The sequence below is a fragment of the Anabrus simplex genome, chromosome 4 (genome assembly GCF_040414725.1).
Source record: "Anabrus simplex isolate iqAnaSimp1 chromosome 4, ASM4041472v1, whole genome shotgun sequence".
Taxonomy (NCBI): domain Eukaryota; kingdom Metazoa; phylum Arthropoda; class Insecta; order Orthoptera; family Tettigoniidae; genus Anabrus; species Anabrus simplex.
Window position 1 is genome coordinate 104,472,312 of NC_090268.1, and position 24,225 is coordinate 104,496,536.

A 24,225-nucleotide genomic window follows, 5' to 3' on the forward strand; every position below is an offset into this window, starting at 1 on the left:
AATTGTTCACAAGATCACTATAAATCCCAATATTTTTAGAATATGGTCACGTAAGTATGACTTGTTCAGTACTCTTATTAACACTCCGGTGCTTGAATGGATGACTATTGTCATCCAGGAGTACAATCTTCTTAGTATTGTGTATATTTTCATAATTTTTATGTGTGTGTTTTATATTAAAATACAGTACTCAAAAAACAATTGCTAAAAATATTCCTAAAGTTTAAGATTAATTTATGCAGATACTTCCATTATTATGACATCTCAAAAGCAAGTGGTTGACAATAGTCATCCATGCGAGCCATCTTTTGTGACATTTTCCAGAATAATTATAGTATGCTATAACATAGGACATTATGTACAGAGTGGGAGTTAACCACTCGATCCGTCTTCTCAGTAAAACATGTTTTTCCCACCCAACTCCATCAACAAAGAGGTTACATTTAGATGGCATAAACAGTAGAGAAGAATGGAAGGCGATAGACAAGCTTGCACCGATTAGAAAAATATCTGACACGTCTGTGAGAAACTGCCAAAAGGATGTCAAGCCCGGAGAGTTCCTGTGCACTGATGAGCAACCGACAACATTTCGTGGAAACTGGCCTTTCAAGCAGTTTACAAGAACATGATTTTCCAAGTATTTTGAGAAGAAAGTTCTTGTACGACATGTCAATGGATCTATAAACTTGACCATATTAATTGTCTATACTGGTCCATATTGTCTACTTACAATGATAAACTTACTGCACTGGAAAAAAACGGGAGATAAAGAAACCGCCATGTCAATGATAATTAAAAAACTATTTAATATATGTTAATTAATTGTACTTGTTTTGAGAACATATCATTCTCTTCTTCAGCAAAAGTATTTCACAATTACAATGACTTGATTAAAATTAAAACAAGCAAATGTTCAATTATTATCATAAAATTACTTAAAACAACTGAAATCTGGGTATTACATAAGGTTTGTACCTGTGTACGGTTTCGTACCAATTCATGGACTGATGTAAGCACATGTGAGAGCTATGTACTTGTTGGGAACCGTTGCTAAATAGCAGTCTGTTGGAACGGTTGATAATCAGTCCAGAAAAACTACAATGCACATACAATCACGATTATGCGGGAGATTCATGGACAGTACGTACATGAGAATAAATAAACTGTTCCTGTTGTTCTGCTTCTGCTTGTTGATAGATACATTATGGAGAACACAAGCTGCTCTAATCAAATGTGCAATGAGTTGAATATCTCCCAATTTTATGTGATACAATTGTCTGAATGTTTGTTTTAACATTCCAAAAGTGTGCTCAATGACATACCGGTATCTGCTTCTAGCCAGTCTCACATAATTAATTATTTGCTCATTCAACTGGCCTTTGTCTCTGAAGGGGGTTAGTAGATTGCTCTCCAGAGGATAGCCACTGTCACCTAAAAATAACACGGACCACATTTTTCTTCTAAATTAAAGCTAAGAGATGAATTTCTAAATACTCTCCTATCATGCACAGAACCAGGATAACCCAGAAACACATCCAATATTCTTTGCCTGTGATCCCAAATAGCTTAGCCTACACCTGAAAATTAAAAGTACTATAAATACTCAAATGATGTACCTGTATATTAATAATGTTATTTGCTTTACGTCCCACAAACTACTCTTTTACAGTTTTCGGAGACGCCGAGGTGCCGGAATTTTGTCCTGCAGGAGTTTTCTTACGTGCCAGTAAATCTACCGACACGAGGCTGATGTATTTGAGCACCTTGAAATACCACCGGGCCGAGCTGGGATCAAACCTGCCAGGCCAGCGCCTCAACCGTCTGAGCCACTCAGCCCGGCTCCTGTATATTAATTCATTAATATTAACAGTGGTTTGCTATGAAGACATAACTTATTTTGATACGCTAACTAGATACATACATACATACATACATACATACATACATTATCATTATAGACTGTTATGCCTTTCAGTGTTCAGTCTGCAAGCCTCTGCGAATTTACTTAACGTCACCACAATCCTCGATTTGGAACTAGTGTTGTGGTCTCATTTAGTTCTATACCTCTTATCTCTAAATCGTTAGAAACTGAGTCTAACCATCATCATCTTCATCTATTTCTACTTCTCTTACCCTCCATAACAAGAGTCCATTATTCTCCTAGGTAGCCTATCCTCCTCCATTCGCCTCACATGACCCCACCACCGAAGCCAGTTTATACGTACAGCTTCATCCATCAAGTTCATTCCTAAATTATATTCTCATTCTGCATACCCTCCTGCCATTGTTCCCACCTGTTTGTACCAGCAATCATTCTTGCTACTTTCATGTCTGTTACTTCTAACTTATGAATAAGATATCCTGAGTCCACCCAGCTTTCGCTCCCGTAAAGCAAAGTTGGTCTGAAAACAAATCAATAGTTTCATCCGGGAGCTGATTTCCTTCTTACAGAATACTGTTGATCGCAACTGTGAGCTCACTGCATTAGCTTTATGACTCCTTGATTCAATCTTACTTACTATATTACCATCCTGGGAGAAGACGCAACCTATATACTTGAAATTATCGACCTGTTCTAGCTTTGTATCACCAATCTAACATTCAATTCTGCTGAATTTCTTACCTACTGACATCAATTTAGTCTTCAAGAGGCTAATTTTCATACCATACTCATTGCACCTATTTTCAAGTACCAAGATATTAGACAGGAGGCTTTCGGCACAATCTGCCATTAAGACCAAGTCGTCGGCATAGGCCAGACTGCTTACTACATTTTCACCTAACTGAATCATTCCCTGCCATTTTATACCTTTCAGCAGATGATCCATGTAAACTACGAACAGCAAAGGTGAAAGATTACAGCCTTGTCTAACCCCTGTAAGTACCCTGAACCAAGAACTCATTCTACCATCAATTCTCACTGTAGCCCAATTCCCTTTGATTGATTTTAATAGTCTACCTTTATTTCCATGGTCCCCCAGTACAGCGAACATCTTTTCCCTCAGTACCCTGTCATACGCTTTCTCTAGATCTACGAAACATAAACACAACTGCCTATTCCTCTCGTAGCATTATTCAATTACCTGGCGCATACTGAAAATCTGATCCCGACAGCCTCTCTGTGGTCTGAAACCACACTGGTTTTCATCCAACTTCCTCTCAACGACTGATCGCACCCTCCCTTCCAAGATGCCAGTGAATACTTTGCCCGGTATACTAATCAATGAGATACCTCGATAATTGTTGCAATCCTTCCTGTTCCCCTGCTTATAGATAGGTGCAAATACTGCTTTTGTCCAATTTGAAGGTACCTTACCAACACTCCATGCTAATCTTACTACTCTATGAAGCCATTTCATCCCTGCCTTCCCACTATAGCCTACTTCACCATTTCAGATCTTATTTCATCTATTCCAGCTGCTTTATGACAATGGAGTTTATTTACCATCCTTTCCACTTCCTCAAGCGTAATTTCACCAACATCATTTTCCTCCTCCCCACGAGCTTGGCTGTTCGCAACACCACCAGGATGATTTCCTTTTACATTGAGATGATGTTCGAAATATTCCCTCCACCTCTCCAGTGATTCCCTGGGATCTATTATGAGTTCACCTGAATTACTCAAAACACTGTTCATTTCCTTTTTCCCTCCCTTCCTAAGATTCTTTATTACTGTTGAGAAAGGTTTCCCTGCTGCTTGACCAAGCCTTTCCAGGTTATTACCAAAATCTTCCCATGATCAAGATGGCGCATAGTGTAGTTTACTTGTGAAGTCGCTCCGCTTATCACCAGCCGTATCCTCACGTAAACTAACAATTAGTTATTGCAAGTGATAGTAACTGTTGAGTAAGTGTAACGTCACCACCTTGAGTTAACATCATGACTCTAAAGGCAGTACAATCCAAGGTATCTTCATTTGAAGAACGAATGAACGACTTTCAGAAACGACTGGAACAAGCGACCATGGCTGCAGGCAGGGACACCGACCGCATGGAACAACTGGACGCTCTGTACTCGGACTTCCGTGAATTTCAGGCATCTATAAGTGCTGAGCTTGAATCCATCAAGCAAGAACTCTCGGCACTTCAGCTGAGAGCTAACAAGCAAGACGAAATACTGGATGCTCAGGAGCAATACTCAAGGAGGAATTGTCTTCTTCTTCACGGTGTTAATGAGTGTCCTAATGAGGATGCAGCTGTAAAGGTACTAAACACTGTGAAGGAGAAACTGAACATTGAACTGACAATGGCCAGCATTGACAGGTGCCACAGGCTTGGAGGTCGTAAGAGGACAGTGGCAGACGCAGTGGCTAATGGGAAGAGACCCATAATAGTAAAATTTGTTAGGTACCATGAGCGAGAAGCAGTGTGGCGTGCTAAACGAGCTTTAAAAGGTACCCAGTTGTTAATAACAGAGTCCCTTACTCAGACGAGGAAGGAGATGCTTCGCAAAGCCAGGGAATGTGTGGGCAGGCGAGCTTGGTCACAGGATGGATGTATCATTTTAATGGACGGTGGCGGCAAAAAGTATTTTGTAAATACACCTGCTGAACTAGATTCTGTTCTACAAAGGCTTGGTGCAGAGATGAACTGATTAGTCCACAATGGCTGTATTATACCATAGTTATCTTAGGATAGGTTTATATTATAGTGCGTGTGCCTCAGTTCAGTTAATTTTTATGTGTGTGTGTTTGAGTGCAATTATAAGTTGGCAATACATATATAGAGATACTAGCAAGATACCCGTGCTTCGCTACGGTATTATACTGAAATTTATAATTGAATGCTTATTGTTTTAGATATATAATCCGCCGAAATTCGCGATCTGACTCGTTATCTATTAGATTACGGCACGTTTCCTCCCATTTTTCAATCTTCATTTCCAGCAATCGATTTCGTACTTCCCGGGCAAGGCTCAGGTATTCCTCCCGGTCAGCTGGGTCCGTAAATCTTTGCAATCTTTTCCGATAATCATTTTTAATATGGATAAAATCCTTCAGGAGATCCGGTATGGTGTCATATTGGGTGCCTTGGCGGCACTGAACCCGCGGTCGGACTGAATTCTTAGTCATTACCCGTCCAGGAGCCGTTTCCAGCGCAGTCCGCACATTTGACCACGGTCCGGAACATTATTATTATTATTATTATTATTATTATTATTATTATTATTATTATTATTATTATTATTATGTGTTGCTGGAGTGGATGATGACAGGGAAAACCGAAGTATCCGGAGAAAAATCTGTCCCGCCTCCGTTTTGTCCAGCACGAATGTCACATGGAGTGACCGGGATTTGAACCACGGAACCCAGCTGTGAGAGGCCTGCACGCTGCCGCCTGATCAACAGAGGATCCTTATAAGTACATTAAGAACAGTAAAATCAATTGGTCTCACCTCCTTCTACACCCCACCGCCGTTAAGTTTATTTACCACCACCCCCCTCCCAAAAAATTTAAAAGAAGGCTTGTTTCTTTGTGTTTAAAGGAGATTCCAAACACCAATGTTCACGTCTATTACCTTCAGTTTTGAGATATAAGTATCCCCATAAAAATAATTTACTTTTTTCACTTCATTTCACACTACTCCCCCCCCCCCCAAGTGAATTTTCCCGCAAAAATACTTGTTTCTTTAATAATAAGGGATCTTCTAAATACCAATTATCACGACTCTAACTTCTACAGTTTTTTATTTATCTGTCCTCATGAAAGGAATTCAACTCCTTTACACTCCCGAACTCCAAGATGGTTCCCCCCCCCCCCCCAAAACGCGCTTTTCATTGTTTTTAAAGGAGATCCAAATACGAATTTTCACGTCTGTAACAACTTTAGTTTTTATTAGATGTATGTATTCTCATACAAATAAGTCAATTAATTTTTCAATTCTGTCATCCCCCCCCTTCATTGGATTTTCCGAGAATACGTGTTTTACTTTTAAAGCAGATTGCAACATTTTACGTTTCCAAGATATTCTGTAGATATAGTCTTTCAAAAAATTCACCCCAATTTGTTACTCCTGTTTAACCGCCATTAATTGGATTTTCCAAAATCTAAAAAATACGTGTTTCTTTGTTTTTAAAGGAGATCCCATATACAAATTTTCAGTTCTGTAATATCTTTCGTTTCTGAGATATATGTATTCTCATTAAAGGCACTTAACCCATTTTTCACTCTTTTACACCCCTCCTATCGGGATTTACAGGAAACAAAAATATACGTGTTCCATTATTTTTAGAGGAGATTCTAACTACCAATTTTTACACCTGTAAATTTTAAAGTTTTAAGATGTAGACACACTCATTTTAAAAAATTCACCCCCCCCCCGTTAACCCCCCAATAATTGGATTTTCAAAAAAGAAAAAATACGCATTTCTTTACTTTTAAAGTAGATCCCAAATACCAATTTTCAGGTCTGTAATATCTTCAGGTTCTGAAATATAAGTAGCATCATTAAAGGCATTCAACCCATTATTCACCCTTTTACACACTTCCTATTGGGATTTTCCGAAAACAAAAGAATACGTGTTTCTTTATTTTTAAAGGAGATTCTAAATACCAATTTTTACATCTGTAAATTTTAAAGTTTTAAGATGTAGACACACTCATTTTAAAAAATTCGCCCCCCTGTTCACCCCCCAATATTTGGATTTTCCAAAAACGAAAAAATACGTGTTTCTTTACTTTTAAAGTAGATCCCAAATACCAATTTTCAGGTCTGTAATATCTTCAGGTTCTGAAATATAAGTATCCTCATTAAAGGTATTTAACCCATTTTTCACTCTTTTACACCCCTCCTATTGGGATTTACAGGAAACAAAAATATACGTGTTCCTTTATTTTTAGAGAAGATGCTAACTACCAATTTTTACATCTGTAAATTTTAAAGTTTTGAGATATAGATACACACTTTAAAATATCACCCCCTTTTCACCCCCCTTTAATTGGATTTTCCAAAAACAAAAAATACGTGTTTCTTTATTTTTAAAGGAGATCGCAAACACCAATTTTTCAGGTCTGTAATATCTTCAGGTTCTGAAATATAAGTAGACTCATGAAAGGCAGTGGACCCCTTTTTCAAACTTTTCCACCCTTCCTATTAGGATTTTCCGAAAACAAAATATACGATATACGTGTTTCTTTACTTTTAAAGGAGATTCTAAATACCAATTTTCACATCTATAACCTTTAAAAGTTTTGAGATATAGATACACTCATTTTAAAATATTACCCCCTTTTCACCCCCCTTAATTGGATTTTCCAGAAACAAAAAATACGTGTTTCTTTATTTTTAAAGGAGATCCCAAACACCAATTTTCAGGTCTGTAATATCTTCAGTTTCTGAGATATAAGTAGCCTCATTAAAGGTATTCAACCCCTTTTTCACCCCTGTACACTCCTCCTATTGCGATTTTCCGAAAACAAAAAAATACGTGTTTCTTTATTTTTAATGAAGATTCTAAATACCAATTTTTACACCTGCAAACTTTAAAAGTTTGGAGATATAGATTCACTCATTTTAAAAATTCATCCCCTTTTAACCCTCCCATTAATCGGATTTTCCAAAAACAAAAAAATATGTGTTTCTTTATTTTTAAAAGAGATCAAAAGTACCAATTTTCAGGTCTGTAATACCTTCAGTTTCTGAGATATAAGTACCGGTATCCTGTTTAAAGGCATTCAACCCATTTTCCCCATTTTCACCCTTTTTCACCCCTCCTATTGGGATTTTTTGAAAACAAAAAAATACGTGTTTCCTTGTTTTTAAAGAAGATTCTAAATACCAATTTTTACATCTGTAAACTTTTAAAGTTTTGAGATATAGATACACTCATTTTAAAATTTCACCCCCCTTTTCACCCCTTTAGCGAAGGAATATCCTAAAATCCTCTCTTAGCGAGCACCTACACCTTAATATGAATATATCCCCAAAATTTCATTTCTTTATGTCCAGTAGTTTTGGCTCGGCGATGATGAATCAGTCAGTCAGTCAGTCAGTCAGTCAGTCAGTCAGGACAAGTTATTTTATATATATAGATGAAACAGCACAGCTCGATAGTGCAACTGCTTGTTATGAATAAGTGTTTTTGTAAGTGTATTATGTGTGCGTCTGTGTGTGTGTCAGTGGTAGTCAGTGTAAGCATTTATCAGGATGTCGAGGTAAGTTGCATGATATTACTATTATACTATTTCGTCAACATTCCGTTATTCAGCTGATCCAGAGCTCTGCACCTGACACTGACCTTGCCAACATCCCCCCTCTCGCCCCGTCACCTCTCACCACCGGGTTGCTCCTCAAACAGGCATTATCTCCCTCTACCAACTGTTTACAGTGCTGCCATGGCAACGCACTCTCCTTGGTAGCGCACTTCGACGAAGTTCAAGCCATAGTGAGGGAAAATAATATCCATATTTTTGCTATTAGCGAAAGCTGGCTTACACCGAGCATACCCTCTGGTATGGTACAACTTGACCGGTATTCCCTCTTACGGCATGATAGATCCGATGACAGAAGAGGAGGTGGGGTGGCCTTGTACTGCAGAAACGACTTAAAAAGCCGGGTGATATGTGTATCTAACAATGCACAGCCAGGGCCAGAATTCATGTTTGTTGAAGTCATTATTAACCAACAGAAACTCCTTATAGTTAGTGTATACAAGCCGCCCAAAATAACAAATATGACTGAATTCGAAGTTCGTTTACTTGACCTACTGCCTAGTTACGAGCATATTATTGCCATAGGTGACTTCAACGTTAACCTACTTACTAAAACGCACAAAACTAAACAATTTATTGACAGGTTTTCTTCCTGTGATATGACCATCCTCCATTTAGAGCCTACTAATCACATTTACACAGAAAACTACGAAACACACACGCTCATTGACCACATTGTGACAAATAACCCAAACAAAGTTATAACTCATGGCCAGTTACCAGTCCCAGCCATCTCCACTCATGACCTTATCTACCTATCCTACTGCCTTCGAATGCCAAAATATAAACCTAAGTATGTTATTTACAGAAACACAAAAGACATTGATATGGACGAGTTAAGACATGACGCTTACAATCTACCCTGGAATGACAAACTCTTATTGGATGATATAGATGCGAAAGTAGACAAGTTTAACTCCCTTGTAATCACTCTGTACGATAAACACGCCCCTAAGCGACAGATAAAAGTTACTCGCCCATCTTGTCCCTGGCTAAATAATGAAATTAAAAACATGATGGCCCACCGTGATGCACTTTACCGCCGCTTAAAATGAGCTTGTGACCAAAGTGACTTCGAAAATTATCGGGTCCTTAGAAATAGAGTTAAACAGTTCGTTAAAAACCGTAAATTTACTTATTTGCAAAACATGACTGCAAACATGAATTCTAGCAGTGCTTGGAACACGCTTCGTTCCCTAGGCATAGGGAAACCTCAGCAACAACCTCATGTGCCAGACATACCACTCGATAAGTTTAATGAATTTTTTACTGAAGAAAGAACACCACCTAATGTACTAAATTCCCCAAACTCAGTACCCGACTCCGTTATGAACCCTTTACCTGACCAAGAACATTTTACATTTCGCCCCGTTACTGCTAATAAAGTTAAAAAGGTATTATATTCTATCAAATCAAAAGCTAGAGGAGTGGATGATATGCCTATAACTTTCTTACACAACATTATTGGTGCTGTTTTACCAATTATTACCCACATTTTTAACTACTGCCTTAAAAATGGAACCTTTCCTTCACTATGGAAACTAGCCAATGTTATCCCTGTGCCTAAGAAGCCTGACCCCTCCCTACCATCCGACTACAGACTAATTTCTATCTTACCTGCGATTTCCAAAGCACTCGAGCGTCTGGTTCATGAGCAGGTGTTGGAATACCTAAACAACCATTCTCTGCTAGACCAATTGCAATCTGGCTTCAAGAAGGGACACAGCACAGCAACTGCCCTGCTTAAAGTGACTGATGACATACGACACGCAATGGACCAAAGACTGCTGACAGTACTTACTCTCCTCGATTTCAGTAGCGCATTTGATACTATAAACATCCAGACTCTACTAAATAAGATGCAATCTTACTACTTCGATCAACGAACTATTAATTTCTTTTCATCATACCTCAAAAATCGCGTGCAACGAATCATAACCCTTGATCAAACCTCTCACTGGCTAACCAGGAAGGAAGGCACGCCGCAGGGTAGTGTTTTAGGCCCACTGCTCTTTATTTTGTACATAAACGACATTTCATCTAATTTAAAGAATTGTAGCTACCATCTTTATGCGGACGACTTACAAATTTATTGTCACTGTAAGACCTCTGACTTGCCTCATGCCATAACAGGCATCAATGCTGACCTTCAGCGACTTAATGCTTACTCCTTGAAAAATTCCCTCCTTCTTAACCCCTCCAAGACGCAAGCAATCATTATTGGCTCTCAAAAATTGTTGGCCACACTACGGTACGAAGCTATTCCTCCAGTTATACTGAATGGTAGAGTTATTCCATTCAGCCAAACTGTGAGAAATCTTGGAGTGACAATGAACGAAACATTAAATTGGACTGAATATATTAAGAATGTGTGTAAAAAAATCTTTTCGATACTCCATTCGGTTAAAAGAAACAGCGATATTCTACCTTGTAATGTGAGAGTCAAACTCATGCAAACGCTAGTGCTTCCCGTCCTCGACTACTGTGACGTCATTCTGGTAGACACAACAAAAGAGCAGACTTTGAAACTTCAGCGAACGCTTAATTGTTGCCTTAGATTTATATACAGTCTGAGTTATGATACGCATGTCACCCTATACTATCACACTATTTCATGGCTGAAACCTGACAAACGACGAACGTATCACATACTGATACAGATATACAGACTGCTCTCTGAAGACAGACCACTATACATTTCTTCCCAGCTTAAGTATTTGTCCTCCTTTCACAGCAGTAATACCCGCTCTGGTTCCTCCCTTTTTATTCCTGTCCACCGATCCTCTATGTACAACAATTCCTTTGTTGTGGCGGGTTCTAGACTTTGGAATTCCCTGCCAGTCAGTGTCAGAAATTCTACCTCATTACCTAAATTCAAGTCTGCTTGCCGAGACTACCTGCTAAATGCAGCTGACTAACTTGTATGACTGGAAGATCGAATGAATGTGAGTTAGAAAAGTGTAATGTATTTTTGTGTAGGTTATTATTTACTGTATAATATGATGTATTCAAACTGTATCACTACAGTGGTTAAATGTAAGAGAGGGCCAAGAGCCCTAACTTCGCCACCTACAAAGGCATAATAAATAAATAAATAAATAAATAAATGACTTCTCCTTGGATTCAACAACTATTTGTTTCGCTCTGTTTCTTTCATCTACATACAAATCCCTGTCTGCCTCGGCCCTTGTTTGGAGCCATTTCTGATAAGCCTTCTTTTTACATTTACAAACTGCTCTCACTTCATCATTCCACCAAGATGTTCGCCTTTTCCCATCTTTACACACAGCTGTTCTTAGGCATTCCCTTGCTGTTTCTACTACAGCATCCCTGTATGCCACCCATTCACTTTCTATATCCTGAACCTACTTACTGTCTACTGTTCGAAACTTCTCACTAATCATATCCATGTACTTCTGTCTAATTTCCTCGTCCTGGAGATTTTCTATCCTTATTCGTTTGCAGACAGATTTCACTTTCTCTACCCTAGACCTAGAGATACTTAATTCATTACAGATCAGAAAGTGGTCTGTATCATCGAAAAAATCCCCGGAAAACTTCTACATTCCTAACAGATTTCCTGAATTCGAAATCGGTTAAGATATAGTCTATTATGGATCTGGTACCCCTAGCCTCCCATGTGTAGCGGTGAATAACCTTATGCTTGAAGAATGTATTCGTAACTGCTAAACCCATACTAGCACAGAAGTCCAGCAAACGCTTCCCATTCCCATTAGCTTCCATATCTTCCCCACATTTACCAATCACCCTTTCATATCCTTCAGTTCTATTCGCAACTCTCACATTGAAATTGCCCATTAGCACTATTCTATCTTTGCTGTTGTTTTTTGCTCCACATATTGATGTAAATATTGTATATTTGTACTAATTTTGTTTCCGTCTAGGCTCTCCTTTGTTTATTTTTTCATTTGTTCCTTCATTATGTTTTCTGACATTTTTTTAACTTGTATTATGTAAATTATTTCAACCCCCATCATTTTTCACTGAAGATGGCTCAAACGAGCCGAAACATGTTTGAATTTGTTTACTCCATCTAAAGATGGAATATATGATGTACTGAATTAGGAGGATACTCTCATTTTTTCACCTTTGTAAAGGAATACATGTTTTGTCCCATCACGGAAACATCTTCAATTCCTTAATGCGACACTCAATATTACAAAAAATATAACAAGCATATTTAAATATTTAACATAATGGTTTTTTGCATTACATTCCACAAATAAATCCTATATTAAGGTTTCTTTTTAATTTCTGTGCTGTTACTGTCCAGCAATTGTTAAATAAGGTAAGTAGTATAACAAGTACCAGTATTTGCAATTTGTGTAACACTGTCATATAATTTGTTTTAGAAAATTAGTCAAATTGTTATTAATTAAAATGAAGTGAAATGAAGTTCTTAAAATCCTTAAAATAGTCATCCATTAGTTGCAGTGTTATGTTCCATTACGATTCTAATTAACATAGCAGCGATGAAATCTTCTCAATTGATAATTGTAATCTTCAGAAACACATTGAAAATGTCATGTCAGCATTTTATTTTAATGTATATTAGAGAGTCTAGAAAAGAATGAATGAGAAAAATTAATATTGTATTAAACAACAAGTGTTTTTACAAGTTGCTTTACGTTGCAGCGACACAGATAGATCTTATGGTGACGATGGTACAGGAAAGGGCTAGGAGTAGGAAGGAAGCGGCCGTGGCCTTAATTAAGGTACAGCTCCAGCATTTGCCTGATGTGAAAATGGTAAACCACAGAAAACCATCTTCAGGGCTGCCGACAGTGGGGTTCGAACCCACTATCTCCCGAATACTGGATACTGGCCGCACTTAAGCGACTGCAGCTATCGAGCTCGGTAAACGAAGTGTGAATTTGTAATTGGTGTATTAATTGGTACTCACTTCCCTGCTGCTTTATCTGGAAGGTGATACGTATGCACTGTTATATGGCACTAATGATACTAATGGGTTGTCTCATCGAGTTGGAACAGCTGTTGATTACAAATACTGGTGATTATTCACACAACTTACCTTACTGCTGGATAGCAACAACACAGAAATTTGGAAAAAAACTTTTCATAGGATTTACATGTGCATTACAACACACACAAAAAACATTATTTTAAGTATTTAAATGTGCCCTTTGAATTTTTCGTAGTACTGTATTGAGTCTCACATTAAGGAACTAAAGATGTCCTCATGACAGGACGAAACATATACTCCTGTTGTAAAATAATGTATAACTGGAAACTGTGTTGAATTGGGCATACCTTCTCATTTGATAATTTGATATCATAGTCAACATTGATGATAAAAAAGATGAAATTCATCATCTGTGGAAATAATTCTATCATTAACTGGATAATATTTGATGACTGCATTACATAGCATCTTTGGAACAACGACCAATACATCATTTCTGCTTTGATGATTATGTCCAAAGAAATATACTGCGTTTCCATTGGCAGTGATGAAATGTTCAGCACCTGGCCAGAGTCCACGAATGCAGTTTCGTATTTCGAGTTCCGAACATTGGAATAAAATTTCTGTAAAATTTATTATTATTATTTTCAGTGCGAGTTTCTTGCGATGTTGGATCGAGATATTTCAGTAACTTTCCGATGTTCAGACATGATCGATTGTCAATGTGGCAATTTCTTAATTTCAGTTCATGATATTTATTACAGAATTGGCCACTTTATTATTCATGTTTAGTTTGTGTGCGAGTGGTTTATTTGTGACTAGCGCGGTCTTGTTTCTTTTCAGGCGAGTGAATGTTAGACGGCGTCCTTCATATTTCTTAAGTTTTACGCAACTTTAGGACATGAGATATTATTTGTGTGATTTTGAGTAAGAGGACGCCTTCCTCATCTGAAAGGCCTACATGTTCTTGATTGTGTGACTTGCCTCGCGTAGACTGTTGAGCAGCGTGTGTAAAGGGCTGGACCCTGTGGTTTGGGTATTGCTGCTTTATTTTGGGAGACATCGATCTCCACTTTGAGTCATTCCGCCGTGTGTTGGCGAGGGTGATATGTTTGTCTACCGAGGAGAGTTTTATTGGAGCGGCCTATATTTCGTGATTTTATTGTTTCTGTCCATGTCTCTACGGTTGTTGTAGTTAACCAGAGTTTTATATCGCGACGTTTGTATCGGATTTTCTTTTACGATATAACCGTAGAGGAATATTCTGTGTCATGTCATCTCTTCCAGGTTACAATGTTGAAATAGGTGTTGAAAGGTAAAACCTACTCTGCCTTTTTTTTATTGATTTTGTATCATATAATTTTCAGGAACCTGCATTGAATAGGAAGTGTTGCTTAAAGTGTAATTAGGTTTCCTTTTATTTTCCTTGAGGCTTTAAGTGGATGCGAGTTGCGTGAATGCCACATGCTTTCCTTGGTGAACCCTGGAAAATATGATATCATGTTTTTGTTTCTTTGAATATATATATTGCCATTTACATGTTTTGTTTGGTGTGGTTCCTATCCACATTGTTTGCTGTGCTCATGAGATTGCTCATGACTCCAGGATGTATATATGTTGTGCGTAGGATGTTTTACCACTCAGCATGTTATATATTGTACAGTTAGGTTAGTTTTGTCCCCCCCGCCCCCACTTTTTACGCATTAGATCACGTCTTTTCTTAAGGTTAGGGACCCCACTGCAATGTCAAGTGTTCAGAAATGGGGAAGTACTCATCTACAGTTAAAAGTGTTAGCAAAAAGTAAAGCCAGGAGTGTGGTGCGAGCACGCAAGCCCGTGTGTTAAATTTTTTTTTTTTAACTTAAAATTTTGATTTGATATGTTAAGTATGTGTGTCGGCATACTTGTGGATTTGTAAATATATTCTGATTCTCAAGATGGACTTTATCCAGCTGAAAAAAACAAAACAATCTGAGTCATGTAAATCTGATTATTTGATACTTTGCTATTTTTTTTTTAAATATTTATCTTGTTTATTTTTAATAAACAGATTTTCCTCCAAAACTGACGTCATGCTTCGCCTTGCTTTATTTATAGTTTAACTGACCTCACCGTGCCCGTATTTAGTTATATGTTCCCCATCAAGATCCAGGGTGTATGTATTTTTAGGGCATTATTTTTATCATATTTCAGACTGAGCACGCCTGGGATCGGCTGACTAGTCTGGGGCAAGTTACCTTGATGGTAGAAACGGGGACAGTGTGTTCATTCTCATTTCATTCTCCGTCTACGCTCATTACACTGGTCAACAAGAACGTCGCTACACATCGTGGGAGGACGTCATTCGATATTCAGTTGTCACCAGTGACAGTGAGGACGTCTATCCAGCGTCTATCCTATACTTGGAAAATTGTGCCAGTCTCTACTACTACGATTAAATGTACTCGACCAACAGACGTCGAATAGATGCGGATAAATAATAATAAGTACGTGTTTTTCAATGTCAATTCGTAGGATTGTGCCTAGAACTCTTTCTAATTTATTCTGTACAAGTTTCAGCAAAATCATCTGGAAGTTTATATTCGGCCTTTAACTGAGTTCTGGCATTGCTTCCACTTACTTGTGGCAGGCTCCTCACTTTTGTCTATCCTATCCAACCTCCCTTGGTCAACTCTTGTTCTTTTCCGACCCCAACACTATTAGAGCACTTACGGCCTAGGAAGTCTTTCATTTTCATGCCCTTCGTGGCCCTTGCAAACCTTTGGCCTACCTTCATTTTTTGAAGTGTCGGATCCCTTCCTTTTATTCTATCTGATTAGTATTATATAGAGGATGGTTGCCTAGTTGTACTTCCTCTTAAAACAATAATCGCCACCTTGGATTGTGATTCCCTTCCCCAATTCCTCTTTGATTTCCTTTACTGCCTTTTCTATATAAAAAGGTGGGGAGGCGGACAAACCTCGCTCCTTCCTGGATTGTTGCTTCTTTTTCATAGCCCTCGATTTTTATCACTGCAGATTGATGTTTTATAAAGATTGCAGATAATTTGTCGTTCTCGGTATCTGATCCTGATCATCTACAGAATCTCAAATAGCTTGGTACAATCAATATTATCGAATGTCTTTTTTAGATCTATACATAAAATCTCCCTTTAATACTAAAATATTTAATGGTAATCAATGAAGTAATAGCAAAATAAATTCACGACTATATCCTCTTGAGCAAGAGTAAATCCCAGAATATATTATACCATGTTGACTATAAGCATATAAATACAAAGTGTATACCGCTATGGGCTTGTCTTTAATTTTGTTCTCTAAGATCAGGCGTAAAGTCAGGATTGCTTCACGTATTCCTACATTTCTTCTGAAGCCAAACTGGTCTTCCAATTTAGTTTCAACTTGTCTTTCCATTCTTCTATAAATAATACATGTTAAAATGTTGCACGCGAGGGATACTTTGTAGTGATCTGACTGAAATTAGTAAGTTAAAGAATTTCCTGAGTTCTAATTTTAAAATGAAGGATTCAGGGTCTAAAAATTAAAATAAGTTATTTATGAATTTGTATTTAAAAGGTTGATGACACTCTATACATTGATCAAACAGACTATTTGAAGAGTGTTTAAAAAGTATGTCAGATTGTAGATCAGCAAGAACTCCTACAGATAATATAAAATTAGTCTATTTTGTGATCATTCCTGATAGGAATGTGTAGGTATTGCATTGGGTCCTTAAGGTATGCTACAACCAATTCAAGACCTGACTTAGGTTTTGCTATGTCCTATTTGAGTAGATTTCAAGATAAACAATCTAATGAATTATGGTCAGCTTTGAAAAAGGTACTTAAATATGTAAAGGGAAGTTTAAATTTAAAATTGAAATACTGTAAATCAGAAAATTCTAATTTCTGATTAGTTACGCTAATTCAGATACTACTAGAGACTCTGACCAAAAATCAACTTCATTAATTGTTTTCAAAAACAATGTGTAGTATGGAAATCATAGCAGAGTTGTAGCTCTGGACACAGCTGAAGCAAAGTTAATTTCTTTATGTCAAGCTTCTGAAAATTTAAAAATGTAAATGTTAATACAAGTTGTATTTATATTACTATATCTGAAGACAGACAAAGCACAATTAAAACAGTTAATAATCCTGAACAACAACAACATGCAAAACATTTAGATATTCAGTACAATTATGTTAAACATCAAGTAGAAAATAATAATAATATAAAGTATGTTCAAATGCAAAAGCAACTGGCTGATGTATTAACCAAACCAATGAGTCTGTAATATTTGAGAGTTTTATGGTACATCTTTGTTTGATAATAATGATGAAAGTGATTTTACGTCCCACTAAGTACTTCCACGGTTTTCAGAGACGCTCCGGTGCCAGAATGATGTCCCGCAGGAGTTCTTTAACATGCTAGTAAATCTATCGACACGAGGCTGACATATCTGAGCACCTTCAAATACCACCGGACTGAGTCAGGATCGAACCTGCCAAGTTGGGGTCAGAAGGCCAGCACTCTACCGTCCAAGCTATAAAACCACGCTAGATCTTTGTTTGTTCAAATGTTAAATGTATTCATGTCAGTACAGTATAAATGTACCACTGAGTGAGTGGGGGAATTTTGAGGTTCAATGGTAAATATTGAGTAAATCCATGACTGATGTTCATTATCTTAGACATGCAGTGTATGTATGTTTAGTCCTCAGCCCGAAGGCTGGTTGGATCCTCAACAGCTCCGCCATCAGCTGTCATAAATGGCCTAGGCATCACTGAAGAGGCGTACTAGGGAAATGAGGAGTGAGGTAGTTTCCCATTGCTTTCCTCACCGAGCCAGAAGTTGCTATTACATATCAGTCTGCCAAGCCCACTGAAATGCCTGCACCAACTGACCCTATGAGCAACATTTTCACACCATTCATAGCAGGGACTGGCTGCATAAGGAATGGCATTACTAGCATCACTCATACCTCAGTCACTTTCATCTTGTCGAAGCCAAGGATAAAGCTGAGACAGGTCAATGAAAGTAACAATATTGCTCTAGCCCATACCAGAAGACATAGTGCACTGTAAACACTACATCCTGCCAGCAAAGGCATAGACATGCAGTATATTGTAATTTCCATGACTAATTTCTCAGCTGTTCTCATTTGGATTGTACAAGTGTCTTCTTCTTTAATAAAGCATGTAGTGGAGAAAACGTGTAGGATTTAAGAAATAAAATAATGGTCCTCACATTTTACAAAGATCAATAGCATCTGCTTTACTCTAAGAAAATGACACTGAACTTGCTCAGCTGTGTGTTCCAGAGTGTTCCTGAGATGTACCTGGAATTTTCTCAGACAATACAATGTGTTTTAAAAATGTTATTTTCACATGTTTTTCTTTTCTTTGCCTTGCTCTAGGAATAGCAATATTATTCAAAGTCATGTGATTATACCACCAGATCTCACGTCAATGCATAACCAATTCACTTCGGTGTTCAGAGGTGTCCAATCTATTACACAAAAATAACCAACTTCTACCGGTTCAGCACTAGGGAACAGAAGTATCACTGAAAGCTTTGTGGATAGTACATACATTTTCCTCCAGTCATTGTTCCCATCTATTTGTACAAATAATCATTCTAACAATTTCATGTATGTTTCTTCCTGCTTATTAATTAGGTACCGAGTCTGACAGCTTTCACTCCTGTAAAGCTATGTTAGCCTGAAAACAGGGCAAGGTAAGCACAATTTAATCTGGGAACTTGCTTCTTCCTTACAGAACATCACAGACTACAACTGCAAGTTCATAGCATTCACTTTGGTACCCCTTGATTTAATTTTGATTATTCTACAACCATCCTGGGAGAATACACTTTCTAAGCACCGGTACTTGGAATGATCCACCAAATTTATAGTTATGAATTTCATTTGGTTCCGTATTGAAATGGGATTACAGCAATTAAAAATCTTTTAAGGTCCACCTATTCAATACAATGACGTTTTATTGTGATTCAATCACATGTCAAATGGTACCAGTTTCGGCATCTATGTGCCATCATCAGCCTTAAGTACAAATTAAACAATTATATACATATTCTTAAAACATCTAAAACACATTTTAACACATTATAAAATACATTACTGTAATGATACATAAGAAAAGTTAAAATTATGTTAGAAGTGATTGCTGTGATATAAAATTCTTAAAATTCCGGCAGTTCGTTATATAGTCCAGTCTGTGTACATTCACTTATCCCGGATGTACACAGACTGGACTATATAATGAACTGCCAGAATTTTATATCACAGCAATCACTTGTAACATAATTTTAACTTTTCTTATGTATCATTACAGTAATGTATTTTATAATGTGTTAAAATGTGTTTTAGATGTTTTAAGAATATGTATATAATTGTTTAATTTGTACTTAAGGCTGATGATGGCACATAGATGCCGAAACTAGTACCATTTGACCATTGGACATGTGAATGAATCACAATAAAACGTCACTGTATTGAATAGGTGGACCTTGAAAGAATTTTAATTACTGTGATCCACCAAATCAGAGTTCATATTCACTACCAGGCATTTAATCCTCTTAGGTTTCTTCCAAACTAACATCATTTCGGTCTGGAAAATGCCAATTTTTATTTCATGTTGGCAATAAAACAAATATAATAAACCATTTGAACAATGAAAATTAGGAAACAGTTACCGAAAAAGGCATTGTTATAAAGGAAATAAAAAGAGAAGAAAGAAAATATGCCTTTACCCTAAAGAATGATGTACTTTTGAACAGAAAATAGCAAAGTTGAGCAGAAGAAAAAAATACAAAATACAAATAGGGATCATTCTAAAGTTATTGCATAAATTTACAGATCAAATTCACGTCAAAGGGATACAAATTCCTGTACTCACCACCAGTGAACCCTGAATGCAGACTGTTTTAATTCAGGGTATAGTTTTAAGAGGTAGACAATATTTTGCTCCCAAATTGGTACAATAGATTGTGTTACTTTGCTTGGATTTTGAAAATTGTCTCAAGTAGTGCATGCAGGAAGAATCACATGAAGATTTCCGACATCAATTCAAACGTCTACAAAAGAAATAAACTTTCAGAATTTTTCAATTACAATCAAAGCAGAACCATTGTGGAAATCTTTGGAAAGTATACCATGTAAATAACACCATTTTCACAGCTTAAACTTTCATAATGTCAAAATTGCTGAATCAGTAAGCATATATAAAGAAAAATCATATGACATTAGTTATGTGTAAAACTACAGGAAAAATAGGCAAACGAGGATTATCCATTTAATTTAGTACACTTTCAAGTGTGTGAGTAGAGATGACCACTGGAAACCATTGAAAGAGTTAAGACTGATTTATCAGTGCAGCGACTGAATGCTTTGAGTGAATAATTTCTTTATAATAAGAGCATTGGCAATACTAAAAAAAATAGGATAGGCCTATTTGTAAATTAGTGGAACTTCTGCACTTCACTTTGCATACAAATCACAATGAGTATTAATAATAAAGTCAATCCATATTCTATACATATGAAAATCCACAGCCTGTTTCCAGTCATTCGACCGGGTCAGGAATGGAATGAATGATTGAAGCCCCCATTTAGCGGCGAGGATAAGAAATGTGGCGGCTGCCGAAGCCTGTCGCACTCTTCTGGGGCGATGATTAATAAATGACAGATGAAATGAAATGTTAATGGAGAATGTTGCTGGAATGAAAGATGACAGGGAAAACTAGAGTACCCGGAGAATAACCTGTCCCGCCTCTGCTTTGTCCAGCACAAATCTCACATGGAGTGACCGGGATTTGAACCACAGTATCCAGCAATGAGAGGCCAGCACACTGCCGCCTGAGCCATGGAGGCTTTATACTGTATACATATAAAAGCCAAATACCACTCACCGATCATGAAATCTTTAGATCCAAAAGACCTAGAACATAGGTTCATCATTTGCCCTAGAGGTTCACTAAGAAAAGATTTTTCAAACTTAAGCTTCTGTCCTAGATATAGGCTCTTTGCCACAATAGCATGGATTAATATAGGCAAAAATCAAATTTGTTGTACAAGGGTGAGAAAAAGCTCATTTTAAGTCGTACAACGCGGAAAACAAATCTTGTTAAGTCCCATAGTGACGCCGAAAATGAAGTTTTTAGGCCCAAAAACCAACCGTTTAAAATATTGGCACCAAACTGCCACTAAACATTTTCCAGATATTAACACCACACTGCCACTGCTCTAGGTCAAAGTGCTGGAGAGCAGGTGCAGATTCATTAACAAGGTGATCGGAAGTATTACAGCTTATGCACATTAAAATAAGAATAATTTACACCACCTTTCCAATACTTATCCTTCCTTATATTTAGGATATAAACATTGCAACTGGTGTTGTAAGTTGGGACATGTTTCGCTTAACTGTCATAAGCATCATCAGCCAAAATAAATCTTAGCCTAAAGTTAGGTCAGGGCCCCGAACCTAGTGTCCTTAAAATGTATGGTACCCTAAGATTCAAGATTTACATTATAGCAAATCAAATAGGCTTATAACTAGTGTGAAAACATATAAGAATGTTCATCATGGCTAAGGAATAAGAAGACCAACACTCTACCGTCCAAGCTATACAACCCCACTAGATCTTTGTTTGTTCAGATGTCAAATGTATTCATGTCAGTATAGTATACCATTGAGGGAGAGGGGGAGGGGGGATTTTGAGGTTCACTGGTAAATATTGAGTGAATCCATGACTGGTGTTCATTATCATAGACATACTGTATATTGTAATTCCATGACTGATTTCTCAGCTGTTCTCATTTGGATTGTACGAGTGTCTTCTCTTAGCCATGATGAACATTCTTATATGTTTTCACACTAGTTATAAGCCTATTTGATTTTCTATAATGTAAATGTTGAATCTTAGGGTACCATATATTTTAAGGACACTAGGTTTGGGGCCCTGACCTAACTTTAGGCTAAGATTTATTTCGGCTGATGATGCTTACGACAGTTAAGCGAAACATGTCCCAACTTACACCACCAATTGTAATGATTATATCCTAAATATAAGGAAAGATAAGTATTGGAAAGGTGGTGTAAATTATTATTCTTATTTTAATGTTCATAATCTGATGTTCAATACAGTCTACAATGAGATTTATTACTTGTAAAGTATTACAGCTTCCGGTTGGGCAGAACGCATAAGACATGCAAAAAGATTGCAGGAAGAAGATATAATTCTGTGAGAGAATTTTACGGTGCTCACTGTTCAGAAGTCTCATTTACAACAATACAATAAGACGTAGTTCTGCATGCTGCTGCCTCATTTACAGCTATACGGTCAGAGATGCTTCTGCGTTCTATCAGACAGCTTTATAATGTTCAGTGACCTAACTTTTATTTATCATACACATCTTCTTTTCTTTTATTTTCTATATTTCTTAATACTTTTCAGCCTCATTGTGGTCACAATGTTGTTTTTTTATGCCACACCAACACAGAGAGGTCTTATGGCGACGATGGTATAGGAAATGGCTAGAAGTGGGAAGAAAGCGACCATGGCCTTAGTTAAAGTACAGCCTGGTGTGATAAAGGGAAAACATGGAAAACCATTTTCAGTGCTACTAAAAGTGAGGTTTGTAATGGTCATTCACCCACGGCTGTCCACGCATCATCTTATCCTGCTCAGTGACGAACATCGCACATCTCTATGACGCTGAGCAAGAAATCCTCCGTTTACAGACTTCAATACAAGACACGAAGGTCTTTCACAGCCAACAGCAGTCCATGTTAAACTGGCTGCAACACTTCTTCACTACTTCACTTGTTGGCTCATCGTTTCCCCTCCGTACATCGTGAGACGTTCACCCCTCCTGTCATATCAATGGGTAACACCATCTGTACACCGGAACCTTCTTACATGTTCTCACCACTCCTTCTGCACATGGATATAGCACCGTCATATTGCTTGAATTTCGTTCAGCATCTTGTGTGGTTTGTGATGCACGCTGGCTCGAACTGATACATCATGGACAAGGTGAGAATGGGTACTGTTAAGGATGGTAGTATTTAATAATTCTAAAACAAATTCTAAGTTTTCAGAACTCTCACTCAGTCAAGACTTCTTGTTAGCAGGTGTGCTTATCCTCCCATCATTGTGGATATTATGAACATGGTCGCTGGACTGGACAGTGCAGCAATTCAGGGAGGACTGACTACAAAGGAATATTAATGTGTGTGCTGTGCTCAACCTTAGACATTATTAAAGTATGAAGGCTTTCATGGCCGGTGTCAATATAATAAAATTCTTCCGGGCTATTATGCCGTGGTCCACTCCTCTGGGATACAGGAGAGCGTATCTACACAATGCCACAGAAGATGACTACCACAGCAGCAGTCGAAACGTCTGAAAGAAATGAGAGGAGTGGACCACGGCATAATAGCCCGGAAGATTTTTATTATACTTAGACATTATCTTGGTAATTGAATTGGGAAAACTGTGTTGTTTCTGATTCTGCATGAGTTTTGTAGGATCTCACATCAGGACTTTAAGTTTTAAAGAAAAAAACCTTGAAAGACTAACAGTCAGCATTACACGTTTTTGCTAGCTGGAATAACTTCAAGTCGGACCTTCAAGTCCAAATTTGAGCAGAACAGTGAAGCACCGAAAACTGTTCATTCTTAAATTTAATTCATAACATATATTGGATCGGATCTAGACTTATCTTTAAATTCATAATCTTACAGTGTGTAATCTTGCCTTTGGTTCTCAGTTTCAAGTTTGTCAATGTCAGTACTATATTACCTTGTTTCATATTTTGTGCTTAGTCCCTCCGCCCTTCAACCTTTTGGCCTACTGCCTTTCTATTTTAGGGCTTGGTTGTGATAAAAATAGAAATATGTGCTGATCGTTAAAGTTTTATTACCGCTAGATGTTGTATGTGTGTTAAATCATATTCTCTCTTTTGATCCTACATTGCAAGACTTCTTTGGTAGTTGTCAGTCCTATTATTTCATTTTAAAGGAGATTGGATTTCTTGTTAAAGATATTGT

The 24,225-nt window shown here is 37.4% G+C and overlaps 1 protein-coding gene across 2 annotated transcripts in view; it reads right to left on the bottom strand.

The window, feature by feature from the left end:
• The window catches only part of LOC136871663 (m-AAA protease-interacting protein 1, mitochondrial), a 66,286-nt gene that overhangs the window by 19,519 nt on the left and 22,542 nt on the right, over positions 1-24,225 (bottom strand). The gene's annotated exons all lie outside the window — the stretch shown is intronic.